The sequence below is a fragment of the Lissotriton vulgaris genome, chromosome 6, assembly GCF_964263255.1.
Source record: "Lissotriton vulgaris chromosome 6, aLisVul1.2, whole genome shotgun sequence".
In the NCBI taxonomy this organism is placed as follows: domain Eukaryota; kingdom Metazoa; phylum Chordata; class Amphibia; order Caudata; family Salamandridae; genus Lissotriton; species Lissotriton vulgaris.
This window is the reverse complement of record NC_141694.1, coordinates 1,789,009,079-1,789,024,106: the sequence shown is the minus strand read 5'-3', so window position 1 is coordinate 1,789,024,106 and position 15,028 is coordinate 1,789,009,079. Positions and strand designations below refer to the sequence as shown.

General features: G+C 50.8%; 1 protein-coding gene across 1 annotated transcript in view; it reads left to right on the top strand.

The window, feature by feature from the left end:
• Nucleotides 1–725: 725 nt before the first annotated feature.
• Nucleotides 726–15,028, top strand: part of ESCO2 (establishment of sister chromatid cohesion N-acetyltransferase 2) — a 224,337-nt gene continuing 210,034 nt past the window's right edge. The window contains exon 1 of the mRNA XM_086928046.1: nt 726–817. The gene's annotated coding sequence lies outside the window, so the exon portion shown is untranslated. The remainder of the gene's footprint in view (nt 818–15,028) is intronic.

Genomic DNA, 15,028 nt, shown 5'->3' with positions numbered 1-15,028 from the left:
GGCTTCCAGAAAGCGTGCTTGTGTGGGCGATGCAGCGATCATTCATCAGCGCAAAGTTCACCCGATTCCTAAAAGCTAACGGCTTGGCACAACATATATGTCCTAATACCAGCCGCTTATAAGTGACATTAGAGTGTAATGTTTTCTTTTGCATAAGCCACACGCAGTCCAACAAATCCTCTAGAAAACACGGCTCCTATCATCTGATGAGCTGGGCAGTAGTACAAGGAAAGTGGCAGCTGGCAAAATGGGCGTGAAATGCTGTCAGCGTACTCAACTTTCAAGACGAAGAGACTAGGAGCCAACAAAACAAATAAGGGACGGCAGGCATTTGGAGCGAAGCGGCCATCTTAGCATGATGCAGTTTTCTGCTACAGCAAAGGGTTCCTCGCAGGAAAGTTGAAAGATATTACATATTGCATAAAAATAATGTAAACAATTACAGATCTTGAACTGTTCTGTAGCAAGTGCAATTAAATAATCGTATTGCTTGTGTTGCTTTTGGATATACAAGAACGTGTACTTATTTTTCCTTATAATCATTATACAAAATATTTAGTTATGCTACTATAGTAGTTTGTTTTATGCTTCCTTATTTTAACTGCTGATAGTGTTTTTCTTAAGACTGATGTCAATGATTGGCGCTTGTTTAGCGCTGTCTTTTCCAAGGCGTTCGTGCTTGTTTAATTCGTTAGCTTTTTGCGGGGGGGCGTGGTTCCCTCGGGTTCCTCTGACACCAGCAGTGTACAGTGGGTCTGTGTGCGCGGCTGATTTGAGCGGCAGGCACTGGTGACTGGACTCAGAAGCAAATACGTTGGTGAGTTTTCTTCGATTCATTTTTCATAGCTGTCAAGATTTCAGATTGCTTATGTGTGACATTGAAATAATTTCAGTGTATTTATGAGTGACATTTAATGACTAACAGTAACACTTTCTCGCTAGCAAAATCAAGCAATGAAGGCAAGGGAAACATAAATATAAGAAATTATACACTTTAGAGCTATGAGAAGCTCTAAAAAGATCTTGAACTGGTACAAAACACCTGAATGCAAGGTCATTAAACTATTACTCCTTTCTACTATAAAACAATTGTGTCATCATGATATTAAACAATGAACATCAAATACCAAAATAATTAAAGAATATTTTGCCCTTTAAGCGATAATGTCTTTGACTCCGCTCCCATACTCGAACATCATCACCATCACACTCCAGTGCTCTGATGGAGTCTCACCTGTTCCACCTGCCAGGCTGAGCTGGATTCACTGTTGGCTAGGTTCTTAGGTAGCAGAGGGCCAGTGGGTCACCTGTAGGGTAGGTGACTTGCTAACTGGGGTGCTCACTGAGGCCTAGTGGACTTTCCTGGTTGCTACACTTGTGTTGTGCTATGCTGATCTCTGAGGTCTCTGCCAGTCTCGCAGTTTAATTGTCAGATCCTCTCTCAGCTCTGAGCTTGATGGATTAAACCCAGATCAGTTGACTGGGGGTGAGTGTTTGATTTGCTCAAACGCTCCGTCCATCATCCCCTTTGGTATCGCTTTGTTCGCCCTAAGTTGGCAGGGTATGCCCAGACGTGGGTCCCCTGCTCTTTTTGCCACTGGATTCAAGCTAGCCTGGCTGATGAGCCAGAAACCGGTCCCAGGATGCTTGTTTCTGGTCCAGGGAAGACATGGCTTGGCAGTTCGGGCTGGACTGTTCCCTTGAGGCACGGGACAGACTGATTTGCATATGGCCATGTCTGAACTGGGGTGGTGGAGTGAGCTAAAGAATGATGATGGATTAAACACAGATCAGTTGATTGGGGGTGAGTTTGATTTGCTCAAACGCTCAGTCCATTATCTCCTTTTCCCCTTTGGTATCGCTTTGTTCGCCCTAAATTGGCAGGGTATACCCAGACGTGGGTCCCTTGCTCTTTTTGCCAATGGATTCAAGCTAGCCTGGCTGATGAGCCAGAAACCTGTCCCAGGATGCTTGTTTCTGGTCCAGGGAAGACATGGCTTGGCAGTTCGGGCTGAACTGTTCCCATGAGGCACAGGGTCAGACTGATTTGCATATGGCCATGTCTGAACTGGGGTGGTGGAGTGAGCTAAAAAATGATGATGGATGAAACCCAGATCAGTTGGCTGGGCGTGAGTGTTTGATTTGATTTGCCTAAACTCTCCGTCCATCATCTCCTTTGGTATCACTTTGTTTGCCCTAAGTTGGCAGGGTATGCCCATATGTGGGCCCCTTGCTCACTTTGCCACTGGATTCAAGCTAGCTTGGCTGATGACGTCTGATTAGCCAAAAACCGGTCCCTGGATGCTTGTCTTCAGTACAGGGAAGTAAGACATGGCTTGGCAGTTTGGGCTGGAATGTTCCCATGAGGCACAGGGTCAGACTGATTTGCATATGGCCATGCCTGAACTGGGGTGGTGGAGTGAGCTAAAGAATGATGATGGATTAAACCCAGATCAGTTGACTGGGGGTGAGTGTTTGATTTGCTCAAACGCTCCCCTTTGGTATCGCTTTGTGCTGCCGGCTGTCACCTTCTTTTTTTTTTTTTTTTTTAATTTTATTTTTGTTGGCATGATAGTAAAGAAGGCACAATTTATACAGTCAGCAAGCCAGTTGACACATAAGGAACAGGTAGGCCAGGGCCAAAGGGAGTACACAGCCAGGTAAGGCCCACATCCCGGAGGCAGGGCGGCGTCACGGTGAACCTGTTAAACAAGTAAAGGGATTCGCTCTTGTGCTTCAAAGATCAAAGAAACAATATCAATGTCTACGCCAATTTTCATGCACAATGCAGTTCCAACCTAAACAACAACATAACAGCAACGAAGAACCCCATGAATGGCATTTGTAGCGCTGATACGATCACATAAGGAGATGAAGGCAAGGGCCCATTAGAACGCGGTCCTCATAGTACAGTGTGGTCAAATGGGAATCACAATGAAAGACAAATGTATGCAACAAGGAATATCGGCATGGCTCAGGGGACTGCTACACTACCTCCCGACACCCCTCCCCAGGTCCCCCCCCATCTTCATCAGACTCCGAGGAAGCGGAGGAAAGCAGCTCGGCGCTGGTGGCGTCTGAGTCATCCCCCTCCATCCCCTCGATACACATTGCTCTCCAAGCGAGTAAGTCATCCTGGAGTTTCCCATCCCTGCGAGTGCGCTGCATATGTGTCTCCTCTGCGAAGGCCCATTCCCTGGCGTCCCGCAACCAACTAGGAATTTCAGGAGCCCTCTGGCCCATCCAGGTAATGGCCACCCGTCTCCTCGCCAGGACCAGCAGGTGTTGCAGTAATTTGTAAGACAGTCCCCTCTTCCTGGGCTTGGGCACTAACGCTAGCAAACAGTGAAGCGGGACTAGTTGCAACTTAAGATGTGTGATCCGAGTAATGTGAGCTACCACCCCATTCCAAAAATCATGTACCAAGGGGCACTCCCAAGCCAGGTGAAGGAATCCCGCCCTTTCTGCACTACACCTCGGGCAAGTATGGGGCCTGTCCGAGGAGATAACGGTGGAGGGAGGCAGGCGTCAAATGTGTGCGATGGACAAAGTTAAAATGGATCAATTTGAAACGCGCATTACAAGATACTTTACGAGTCAATAGTCCAATTCGCTTCCTCTGAGCCGGATCCAATTCAATCCCCAGGTCCGCTTCCCAAGCCACCCAAGCTGGCGCCAACGGGGGAGTCGAGTCTCTGCGCATGGCTGAGTAAAGGAGGGAAATCAGTCGCCTACCTCTGCCACAGGACAAAATGATGTCCAGGGTATTAGTGAGCTGGGGCGCCTCTGGGAATTGGGGCCACGTCGTCCTGGCCACATCCCGGAGACATCCGTAATGTAGGTACTGGCCCTCCCGGAGTCCAAAGGAGTCCGCCGCTCTCTCAAAGGACACAAAAGAGTCGTCCGGATAAAGATCCGCGAGGGTCTCGCAACCGCCCAGGCGCCACTCCCGGAAAGACATATTTGCCTCCATTGTGAGTATCGGGGCCAGGATCCAAAGGGAGAGCTCCCTGTGAAACGGCGCACGACGCAGAACCCGCTCAACGAACTGCTGCCAAATATTAGCCGTATGCCTGACGACATAGGGCAGAGTGTCATCAGCGCCCCGACCCTGCATGAGAGCCTCCTGTAAGTCCCTGTCCGAAGCCGCACCCGCCAACAATGCCAATTCCCAGTTCTCGTCGCCAGCGAACCACCTGGCCGCTGGGAGAAGCTGCGCAGCATAGTAGTATAGATCAAACCTCGGGGCCTCTAGGCCGCCTTCATCCCAACACTGCGTCACTGTGCGCAACGCGACCCTGCTACGTCCACCCGCCTAGAGCAGGGACGTGGAGTGAATTCAGCGTACGAAACACCCGGGGGGCAATGGGCATAGGGTATTTTGCAGCACATATAGGACTCTAGGAAGCATCACCATCTTGGCAACTGCCAGTTGTCCCATAAGGGAGAGAGGGAGCGTGTTCCAAAAGGCAATGGATTTACGGAGGGCCACAAGAATTTTGTCTACGTTATGAGTCAAGAGAGCCTCTTCGGAGGCGGCCACCTGAATACCCAGGTATCGGAACGCCAGGCGTTCGCACCGGAGGCCCAAATAATAAGAACCTGCAGCCGGGTCGAGGACACTAGGAGTTAGTGGGAACACCAGGGACTTATTGACGTTCATGCGCAGTCCAGAGGCCGCACCAAAACGGTCCAAAAGTCGCAACAAAGCGGGGAGGGCCTCCACCGGAGAAGTCAGATAGAAGAGCGCATCATTGAGACGACATTGGTGGTGTCTCCCACCACGATACCCCAGTCATGCAATTCCTTGCGGGCAGATACGGCCACGGGCTCAATCGCAAGGGCAAACAGAAGGGGGGACAACGGGCAGCCCTGCCGGGTACCCCTCCCCAACGGCCATTCATCGTAGCGAGCCGAACCCAGACGCACCCTGGCCCGGGGCGCTCCATAGAGAACCCGGATCCAGTCTCGAAATCCGGGACCAAATCCCATCTTTAAGAGTACATGCATCAGGTAACCCCAATGCACCGTATCAAAGGCTTTAGCCAGATCAACAGAGACCAACACATGGGGAGCCTGTCGCCCCCGGACCTCATGCAATACATGATTCAGGCGGCGCAAGTTCATCGCCGTATTACGACCAGGGACAAAGCCACACTGGTCCGGATGAACGAGCTGGGCCACGTGCGGGGCAAGGCGATTGGCCAGTAGCTTAGTCAGGATTTTTGCGTCCGAGTTTATCAAAGTGATAGGACGGTAAGAAGCGGGGTCTGTGTTATCACCACCCGGTTTCAAAATCATACAAACCTCACCCTGATTCAAGGTGGGTGGCAGGGTACCTGTACTCAAAGCCTCATTGTAGACCTGTAGAAGGAGGGGGGCCAGGGTATGCCCGAACTCATGGTAAAACTCCGCAGGGAATCCATCCCCGCCAGGGGTCTTGGCCCGGGGGAGGGCGGCTATCGCTGCAGTAATCTCACCCAACGTCAGCTTGACATCAAGGTCTTTCGCCGCCGCCTCTGGCAGGATCTGCAGGCCGAGGTCTTCAAGGTATAAATGATAGACCTCCTCAGATATGGACAGGTCAGCCTCATACACAACACGCAGATGGTCTCGCAGAACTGCGAGCACCTCGGCCTCCGAATGGACGCTGGGCGTCCGTAGGGCCACTATACGTTCGGCCGTGAACTCACGACGAAGTATCCAGGCCAACAATCGTCCAGACTTATCCCCCTCACGGTGTAGTCTCTGTCTATATTGGCCGAGCGTGAATTTATCGAGCCTCGTGAGAATGTCGTGGACCGACCCCAGGGCAAGGCCCTCCACCCGTCGATCCGAGGCGTCCGGATCAGGCCGGGTTTGAACGCGTAAAAGCTCAGCCTCCGCAGTCTGCAAGTCAGATAGCAGCTGTTTCCTGACCCCGTACGACAGTCCCATGCATGCTCCGCGGACGACCGCTTTCAGCGCCTCCCACTTAGTGGAATAGGACAGATCTCTCCCCGCCCAGTTGAGTTCCAGATAATCGGAGAGTGACGATGCCACGTGGTCCCGGGCCACCTGGTCTTGAAGCAGGTCAGTCGGCAGTCTCCACGTGCGTGGGCGCTCCGTCCGATCAGGCCATTGTGCCACGCATGTGACCGGAGCATGATCCGATAGGTATCGGGCCTGGTGTGTAACCGTCAGTGTGAGAGAGGAGGGGAGGTTGGCTGCCAGCACTCTATCCAGTCTACTATGAGTACCATGTGTCGGGGTATAACATGTGTAAAGCTTCTGCGCGGGGTGACAGGCACGCCAGACATCGATTGCCCCTATGTTATGCATCACTTCCTGTAAGCACGCCGTCATACGGGGCTTAGTGCCCGCCCTAGGTGGATGACGGTCCAGTTCATGATGTAGCACGCAATTGAAATCCCCGAACCAGAGGAGGGGTGCGTCCAGGCTCGGAGCCACAAGATCTTGCATCTGGGGAAAAAATGTCGGGTCATCAACATTCGGCGCGTACGTATTCAGGATCAGAAGGACTTTATCGTCCAATCTGAGCTTCGCCAATATGTACCTGCCATCCACATCCGCATCAATATATTGGACAGCGCAGGGAACCCCAGGGGCCACCCAAATCAGAACCCCCCTAGCATACGTAGAATAGGAAGAATGGAAAATCTGGCCTCTCCATTTCTTGGCCAGCCGCTGTGCACCATCATCATCTAAGTGGGTCTCCTGTAAGCAAGCAACTGAAACCCCATGGCGTTTGAGGAAGGTAAGGACCCTGTGTCTCTTAGTGCACGTACCCAGGCCACGCACATTCCACGTCAAGAATTTAAATCCCATGACCACAAATTACGCCCTACCGGGCAACAGTGTAAGCACAGCCTAGGCCGACGCCAGTAGGCCCTCGCCACATAGTATTCTAGGGATGCATCACATAGAATAAGCACCCCGCAGAACGGAATCAACATGCGCCAAATGCCAGTGTCATCATTGTCACAACCCCAGTCCCACCCCCCAGCAACCCCAACGTTTGAAACTTTGACCTGAACCCCCTCAACCCCACCACCCACGAGCAATAGGATAGCAACAACCAAAACCGCCACCCCGCCCTTCCCCTGCCAGTGCCAGGACGTGCACAGCCACCCCATACAACACACTCCACACACACTCACACAGAACAAACCAACCCCACCCACCCACCCTCCCAGCTCCCCGAAAGACCCAGTGGATCTGAGATAAGAACCCGGGCACAACTCCCAGCCGTGTCAGCAATGCGGGAAGGGCCTCTGCCCACCCCACCCCCTTCCCCCCTGCAGCACATGATCCAAATGCCAATCCCAGGGTACCAACCAGTGTTCAAGAAGGCCCCAACAACAATGGTGAAGTGCGTCAGGTCAAAGAAGTGCAGGACCATGGAGGGTCACACAAGTAAGGACGGAGTCACAGAGTGGCCATTGAAATTAGAGCAATGATCATTCCAACCCTGGTGCCGGTAGGGCAGTCTCCGGGACCACCGGGGCCGTAGAATCTGTGTTTAGCGGGGTTTCCTGCAAAGTGTCCGGCACCAATATGTCATTAGGAGCAAGCGCCCCAGTCGAACTCGAGCCAGTTCTCGACGGCGAGTCGTCCATAAGGATAGCCCCATCCGGTCCCACCACGGGTCGGGCCTCAGGAGAACCACGGGACCCAGAACGGCGTTTCTTCCTGCCACGCCGCCTCCTCTGTGGCCTGGTCCCCCAAGTGTCACGCGTGCCACCTCGCTCACCCGGGGGCAAGTCATCCCCCCTGATCTCAAGCTACTCCCACACCTCCGCTGGTGTCTCAAAGAAATGTGCCCGGCCCTGGGAGAGTACCTTGAGCTTGGCAGGATAAAGAAGCATGTACTGAAGCTGCATGTCCCGGAGTTTTTGCTTGACTCCCAAGTAGGACTTCCTTTGTTCCTGGACATGCTGGGTATAGTCAGGGTAGATCGATACTCAATCATGTGGGGCCCCGACTCCCTCGCCGCCCTGAGAATACAGTCACGGTCTTTGTAGTTCAGGATTTTCGCAATGAGAGCCCTAGGAGCCTCCCCCGGTCGCGGCGGGAGCACCAGAGCCCTGTGTGCCCGTTCCACCACAAAGACGCCGGACAATCCATCTGGACACAGATGTTCTCGGATCCAAGTCTCTAGGAAGCGCTCAGGGTTCCCCGCCTCCAGTCGTTCCGGTACCCCCAGCACTCGTATGTTGCTCCGACGCGCCCTCCCTTCTGCGTCCTCGGCGCGCCTCTCCAATGCACGGGTAGTAGAGGTAAGTTGGGCAAGAGACTTTTGCAGGGTAGCGACCTCCCCCTGAAGTTGGGTGATATTGCCCTCCGCATCTGAAACCATGTCCGACACTTTGCGAAGGTCTGTCCTCAAAAGGTTGACATCTATAGAGACCGTCTCTATCTGGCGTTCCAGGGCGGTGTGTGAACCCTGAATAGCCTTGAGGAGTTCCGCTCTGAACGGCTCCAATGGGCCCGCACTTCTAGCGTCAGGCTCCGTCTGCCGCGTGATCCTTTGTGACGGCAGGCGAGGGGTAGTGTACTGCTCGTTTGTGTTGGGCTGGGAGGCCTTCAACCCACGGCCCGTGCGGGCCGCCATAGCACCATGCACGAGTCCGTGCGTTCCAAGATGCGCACCTCAAGGGCAACCGGCCAGGGAGGGCCCCCCCAACCAATCCAGATCAGGTCACGGAGGCGCAGACCGTGGCGCTCAGATGATGCTATATTATATTATGCAGCGCAGGTAGCACCCAAGGCCGTCCAGTTAGGCTGAGAGGTAAGGCAGCACAGGAGCAACAGGTATCCGTTACCCACCGGTGGGGGACTAGGATTCGGGACCCCAGCAAAAGCAGGAGCGCGGGCAACACCACCTCCTCACCTCCTCACCTCGTGGTTCCCACTGCGTGTGAAACAACAGCACAGGATCTCCCAGGCCCCGCAGTTCCAGGCAGGGAGGGACACAGGTGGACTTCGCCCCCAGCAGCCCCGGACGCCCTGGAGGCCGCCCGGTACAGTCCTCAAGATGGCGGGCACGTGGGGGGAGGGGCGCAGGTGGGTTTCGGCCCCAGCAGCGCTGCCCTTCAATCTCCCTCGATGCTGCAAGGTAGCGAAGGGCAAAACCAGTGTCCAAGTCGGATGGCGGTGGGAGGAAGGAGCAAGTGAAAGATCTCCGCAAGTTGCAGCGAAGGGGCCGGGTCCAACTAGGCACGCAGCAGTCCGGGACCCCCGCAGTCACCCCGCGCTGAAATAGAGAGCCAGGGCAGGCAGTACTCACATCACTCCCCGCGAGGTGTAGTCGCTCCGATGGCCGGGCCCGCAGTCCCCAGCAGCAACAATAGGGGGGGGGCCCTGAGCTCCGTCAGAGGATCGAGGCACAAAATGGACGGCGCCTCCGTCCCGTCTCCCTCGCCGCCTCTCAGCAGTAGGATCTCTGCGCCGCCGTCTCCCGATCCACCGCCTACATTCAGGGAGCCCCGGTCAGGCCACAGGCGCTCATCAGGTAGCCCGCTCAGATCGGGAAGCCCTGGGTGGTACGCCCGCAGTCCGGCCCCACCGTGCAGGCCCAGTCCGCGGCGTCGCGTGATTCAACGCGCCATCGCCGCCCCCAGGAGCATTAGCTTTACTGCCTACAGAGGAGCGCAGGTCGCGGTTCCCTTCATTCGGGCTCAGGGGTACCGGCGGGGTTACTGCTTCCCTCGACACGCTTCCCGGCTATCGGGAGAGCCCGGGCAGGAGAAAGTACAGGATTTTGCTGGTCTTCGGGACGGAGCTGGTGGAGCTCACGTCCTGTCGGCCATGCTGCTTGGCCACGCCCCGGCTGTCTGTCACCTTTAATGTGTGTGTTTCCGCGGGAGGACACAGGAGCCCACCTGTATACATGCCCAGAGGCATTGGGCTCAAAGTTGTTGACACAATAATAGGGGATGGAGGCGGCGATCTTATCAAGATTGATGTGACAAAAGATGATCATCAATCATGGGCAGAGGAGTGGGGAGAGAGCCAAGTAAGATAATGCTCTACCCCTGTGACACTGATTCAGCCTGTGCCCGCTCCTCCATTACCCTGTTGGAATGGTCACCTCCTCCGCACAGTACATTGTGAGGAGTTATGAATCCTGGTCCCACCTTTCGCTGTGCAAGAGCAGCACAGGAACAAACATCCAAGCTGTTACATTATTGGCCAATTAACTCAAAGCAGTGCCCATTCGCCTAGAAAAACGACATATCCTTGAAGAAGATTGGAGGGCTGGCTAGACAGTGAGTATTAAATCCCTTTATTTGGAAGCAGTGGTGGATGTGTTCACTGCTGACGCAAGAACCCATTGCCGTTAAGGCGGACACTCTTAAAATCTTGTCTGAATCAGGGCTAGATTTACTAACGGCTTGTTCTGGCACTAGCAAGACTCAAGCGGATTGAAAGCCATAACATTGATTTACTTTCAGAGCAAAAAGTGTTTTGTGCTGAAAAGGTGGACTTTTCACAGTGCCAATTCCACTTAGTGTCAAGCTGGTATTTCTGGGGGAGGGTCACTGCAAACACTTATTGATTTTGAGGCAAAGTCTGGCCTATTAAAGTAGCTGGAAAGAACTTGCGGCTAGTGGAAGCATCAAAGAAACTAAGTGATGGATGAAGCGCGTGAATTAATGAAAGAAGGCACAAACTAGGGGATAGCATTGGAGTCACCCAGAAAATGATGCATTGCTGGCCTGCTGCAGCGCACAGCTCACAGGCAGTACAGCTGATCCTTCTGTGGTTGTCCATGCTTTGGAGTTTTTATAGGGCGTTCCAAATAGAATTAATCAATATTCCAATAGCTTATGGTTTGCACTGTGCACAGGCCAATGCTTGTTCAGAGCACTAAACCGTGTCTGTGTCCATGTGAAAGTTATGTACATTAGGTAAGTGTCTGTGCCATAGGAGGACCAGTGCATAACTCATACAGTGTGCCTTACTGGATATGTGCCCCTTAAAACCCAGCTTCCAGGAGCCATAACGCTAATTATAAATAACATGTCTCCCTTCATTGGCCCTGTGCTAGTTAGTAGTCATGAGTAGTTCTGTGCCTCAATGTAAGATACTATTGCAATTCATGGCATCATATGTCACAGTGCAAGGAACATGCGCCAGGGTACTTCCAATGTATTTAAAGTTGGCCAAATATTCCAGGGTGTGGACGATTGAACCCAGCTAGCCATTTTCTGTCCTGGTAGGAGGCACTGCCTGCTCCGCCATCAGGTGGTCGTGATAGTGACAGACCTTCCAGTGTAAGCGCGTTGTTCAGACACTATTTGCAGTCCGCCATCTTCTGGAAGGAGTGCCATGTAACCCACTGTATGGGATCAGCATTTATACAGCCAGTGGTTACCACTGTTGTGGCCACTAAACACTGGTGGTCTTTCATGGAAAGCTCCACAAGTGTCGGGGAAATGCTGGGAGAAAGGTCACTATATGCCAGGAAGACCTGTTTTAACTACTGTTCTACCCTGCTTTCCAGGCATGCGGCCTCTTGCTTTTGTTTCCAATGCATGGATTTTCTGGGCCAGGAGCAAAATATACCACATGCGGCGTTATGAGGCAAAAAGCCTTCTTTGGCAGTTTGCACTGTTTTAAATGCATCCTTGCATCTATAACATGAACAGCTGCATGTATCCTGATCAGTCGCGGTCTTCCCGTGCATCGTGGTTGGACATGTAAAGGAACAAGTCGCAATTATGCAAACAGAAGACACTGGCTCCATGTGAGACGGCGAGTCAAGTGTTGCTGGTTGTTGCTTTCCTTTCAGTGATGTCAGACCCACGTGACCCAGAGAGGCCTGCCTTCATCTGAGATCACAATTGTTTTTCTTTTTTTAAGGATCTTAATCCGCACCATACTTGTGGCAACTAAATAAACAAAGTAAGAACTTCTCTTGATTGCGTGACCATAGAACTAAGTGCAGCAGTATGATCACCAGTGTGGCAGTATGTTCTCTGCCGTTTCTATCACGCCGCTGGTGCACGACAGACAGTCACTACCAGCTTATTTCCCTCGGGCTGAGCACGCGCAGGTGATCAAGGCTCCAAAAATGCATGATAATGTATTTAATGCAGTGATGCGGAACCCCACATTAAAATGCGTTAGTCTAACGCCTGATGCATGGTATTTGGCAGGTCTGGTTTTTGACTGTTAGTTTTGTATGAGAAATTGAGCAAAGCAGTGACGGTAATCCCTAAATAAACGTTGACTCAGAAACATTGTCAAAAAAGGTATTGAGAATTTTGCAAAAATTGATGTGAGAGAAATGCATGTGTGCCCTATGGCGTGTGAGATTAGTCGATTACAATTTTTATTCAAGTAAAAAAAATTATTTATATGATTTGCAGAAGCAATCATAAAAGCACAATAGGAAAGGATTATTTATAACCGCAATAAAAATGTATTCAATAATGTCAGTACAATTTCATAAAGGAGCATGATACACCCTCATTAAAACAGAGATATAAAACAACAGACATTAACATTATTTTAAAAATTGCAAATACAGTAACAGTGGTCTTGCCTAAAATATATGGGCACAAAAAGAGGACGAACATACTTATGCCGCAAAGCTACCCATTTAGGGCAGATACAAATAATATGTAAAGAATCTAGTGCAGAAGTCATATTACATGTGCAAGGAGTGCGATCTGAGGGCTTATGCCAGCCCACTAACAAGTGTGGGAACATATTAAAAGGAAAATACGTTCATATTCTATGCAGGACCGGCATATTCACTGTTAAGTACATTTCCATTTTGTTCATAGACTTCACCATCACATATTGCATGTAACTATTTTTGTGCTGAGACACTAAGGCCCTTTTCTCTTGTGTGAGGGTTTTAAAATCCCCTTTAGCCCATGCATTATCTGATTTTCAATAATCTCCGGTGTGCTAAATAATTGGGATTTGCCCATCGCCCCCAAAGTGGTTTTATTAGGACTCAACCATGGTATATGTTGACTGTAATCCATGTTCAAACAATCATGTATAATCTATTAAACTCTAATTGACTTTTAAGCCAAATAGAAAGCTATAGTAGTATTGGGTGGAGTTGCATAAAACCCAGCTCTTCATGCACTATTTCTTCTGGTACACTCTGGGTGATCCACAATATTCTCCCCCAAATTTTTTTTCAGACACTTGTATTGAGGGGCAGGGTATGTATCCCTAAATTTCTGCACCATAAGCCACCATCTGAATACACTTCACATTATAAAGGTATAATATAGATTTTATATGGCTCTAGCCTAGGCGCATTGAAAAAGGCATCCATAGAGCTACCCCTTATTTACTTTATTATACAGTTAATAAAAACAGTAATGTACAAACATAACAATACATGATGGAATAAAATGTTAAAATGTATAAAATCATTGTCAGATTCTTAGTGCTGAGCATTATGCAGTGCGGTTAAAATAATATTGACAAACTTCCCAGCTCTTGCTAGGGCCTGGGCTAAATTGTTGCTAAAACACAAAGCCGATGCTTCCCTACAATGTCTCAGTGACTGTTCCCGGAAGACAGGAATCAGTAAGCGGCGTCGGTTGGTAGCAAAGAATGGGCAGCAGCATAACAGGTGGAGCCAGGACTCGTGAATGTAATTACAAAGCCTGCAAGTGGGCTGCTCATTCCACCAGGCCCCCTGAATAATGTTTGGGCACTTGTTTTGATCCTAACCCAAGTTTTATGATGCAAGGATATCAAAGCTGAGAGAAGAGGAGATGGTATCCCCCAGGAATTTAATTTGTGCCATAGCGTCCCTCGATTGACTCTGTCGAAAGCTGCGCTATAGTCCACGAAGCAGCAGAATAAAGGTAGCTGGTTGGCCAGGTTGGCTCTTCACGACAGGTAGGACAGTGCTATTATATTATCCATCGTGGAGCAGCCCGCTCTTAAGCCTGACTGGGAGTGAGGCAAGATGTTGTTTTCACTGGCCCAATTTTCTAGTTCCGTCAATAAAACGCGGGCGTAGGCTTTGGCTTCAATGTCCAACAAAGCTATTAATCTATAATTGGCCGGGTTTGAGTGATTGCCCTTTTTACAAATTGGGTGTAGTATTGAACCCTGCCAAGAAGGTGGAATTGAGGCTGTGAGGAAAGCATGTCGAAAGAGGGGTGTAAGGAGTTCTGCCCAGAACTGCCGGAATGTTTTAAAGACTGCTGCAGGTATTCCGTTTGGCCCTGGCGCCCCATCGTTCTTCATGCAGCTGATGATCTTACTTACTGCGATTTCAGATGTGGCCTGGCCCAGGGTGTTTCCATTCAGTGGAGCTTGGGGCGGGGAGGGGGGGACAGCTCCCCTACCCCGCCGTTATAAAGCTGGTTGATGTGCTCCACCCATACGTTCTCAGGAACCCCGTTTTCTTTAGTCTGGCCGTTGTTACTGAGCTGATTAATGTGTCTCCAGAATCGGGCCAATTTTTTTTCTTTTTAGAGGGAGAAAATTTTTAGCCAGGCTTCCTCAATGCGTTTGATCCGTTGGGCCCATGCAGTTTCTTGCTGGCTGCTCGATATGGCCCTTTTGTGGCTCGCTGGGCTGCTCTTTCTCCTTTTTTCCTTCTGTTCAGGCCATTTTGCCTCTTTCATTTGTTTTCAGGTGTTTCCTGGTTTGAAGCTTGGTTGAGAGTCTTTGGCGTCCGTTTTTTTTGATCGGCAGACGAGCCCCCCAGAGCCTGATGCAAATCTCTCAAGAAAATAGGCCAATGATTTAGGAGGGCTTGCGGGCCAATAATGATTTTTACTTGAGCGTTTTTCGTTACCCAGTCAGCCAGTTTTGAGTCTAATTTGATGGACCATTTAATCCTACGTGAAAGTTGCTTGTTTTCCTCGCCCGTGGATTCGCCCGTAGGTGTAAATCTGCAGGATGCAGCGATGGAAAGGCTGAAGGATGCTCTTAAAGGCCTGTGATCGCTCTCGATTCGATGATCGATGTTCAAGTCATTTAGATGGAAGGCTAGCGTGCTTCCGATGAACAAGTAATCTATGGTAGAGATGTT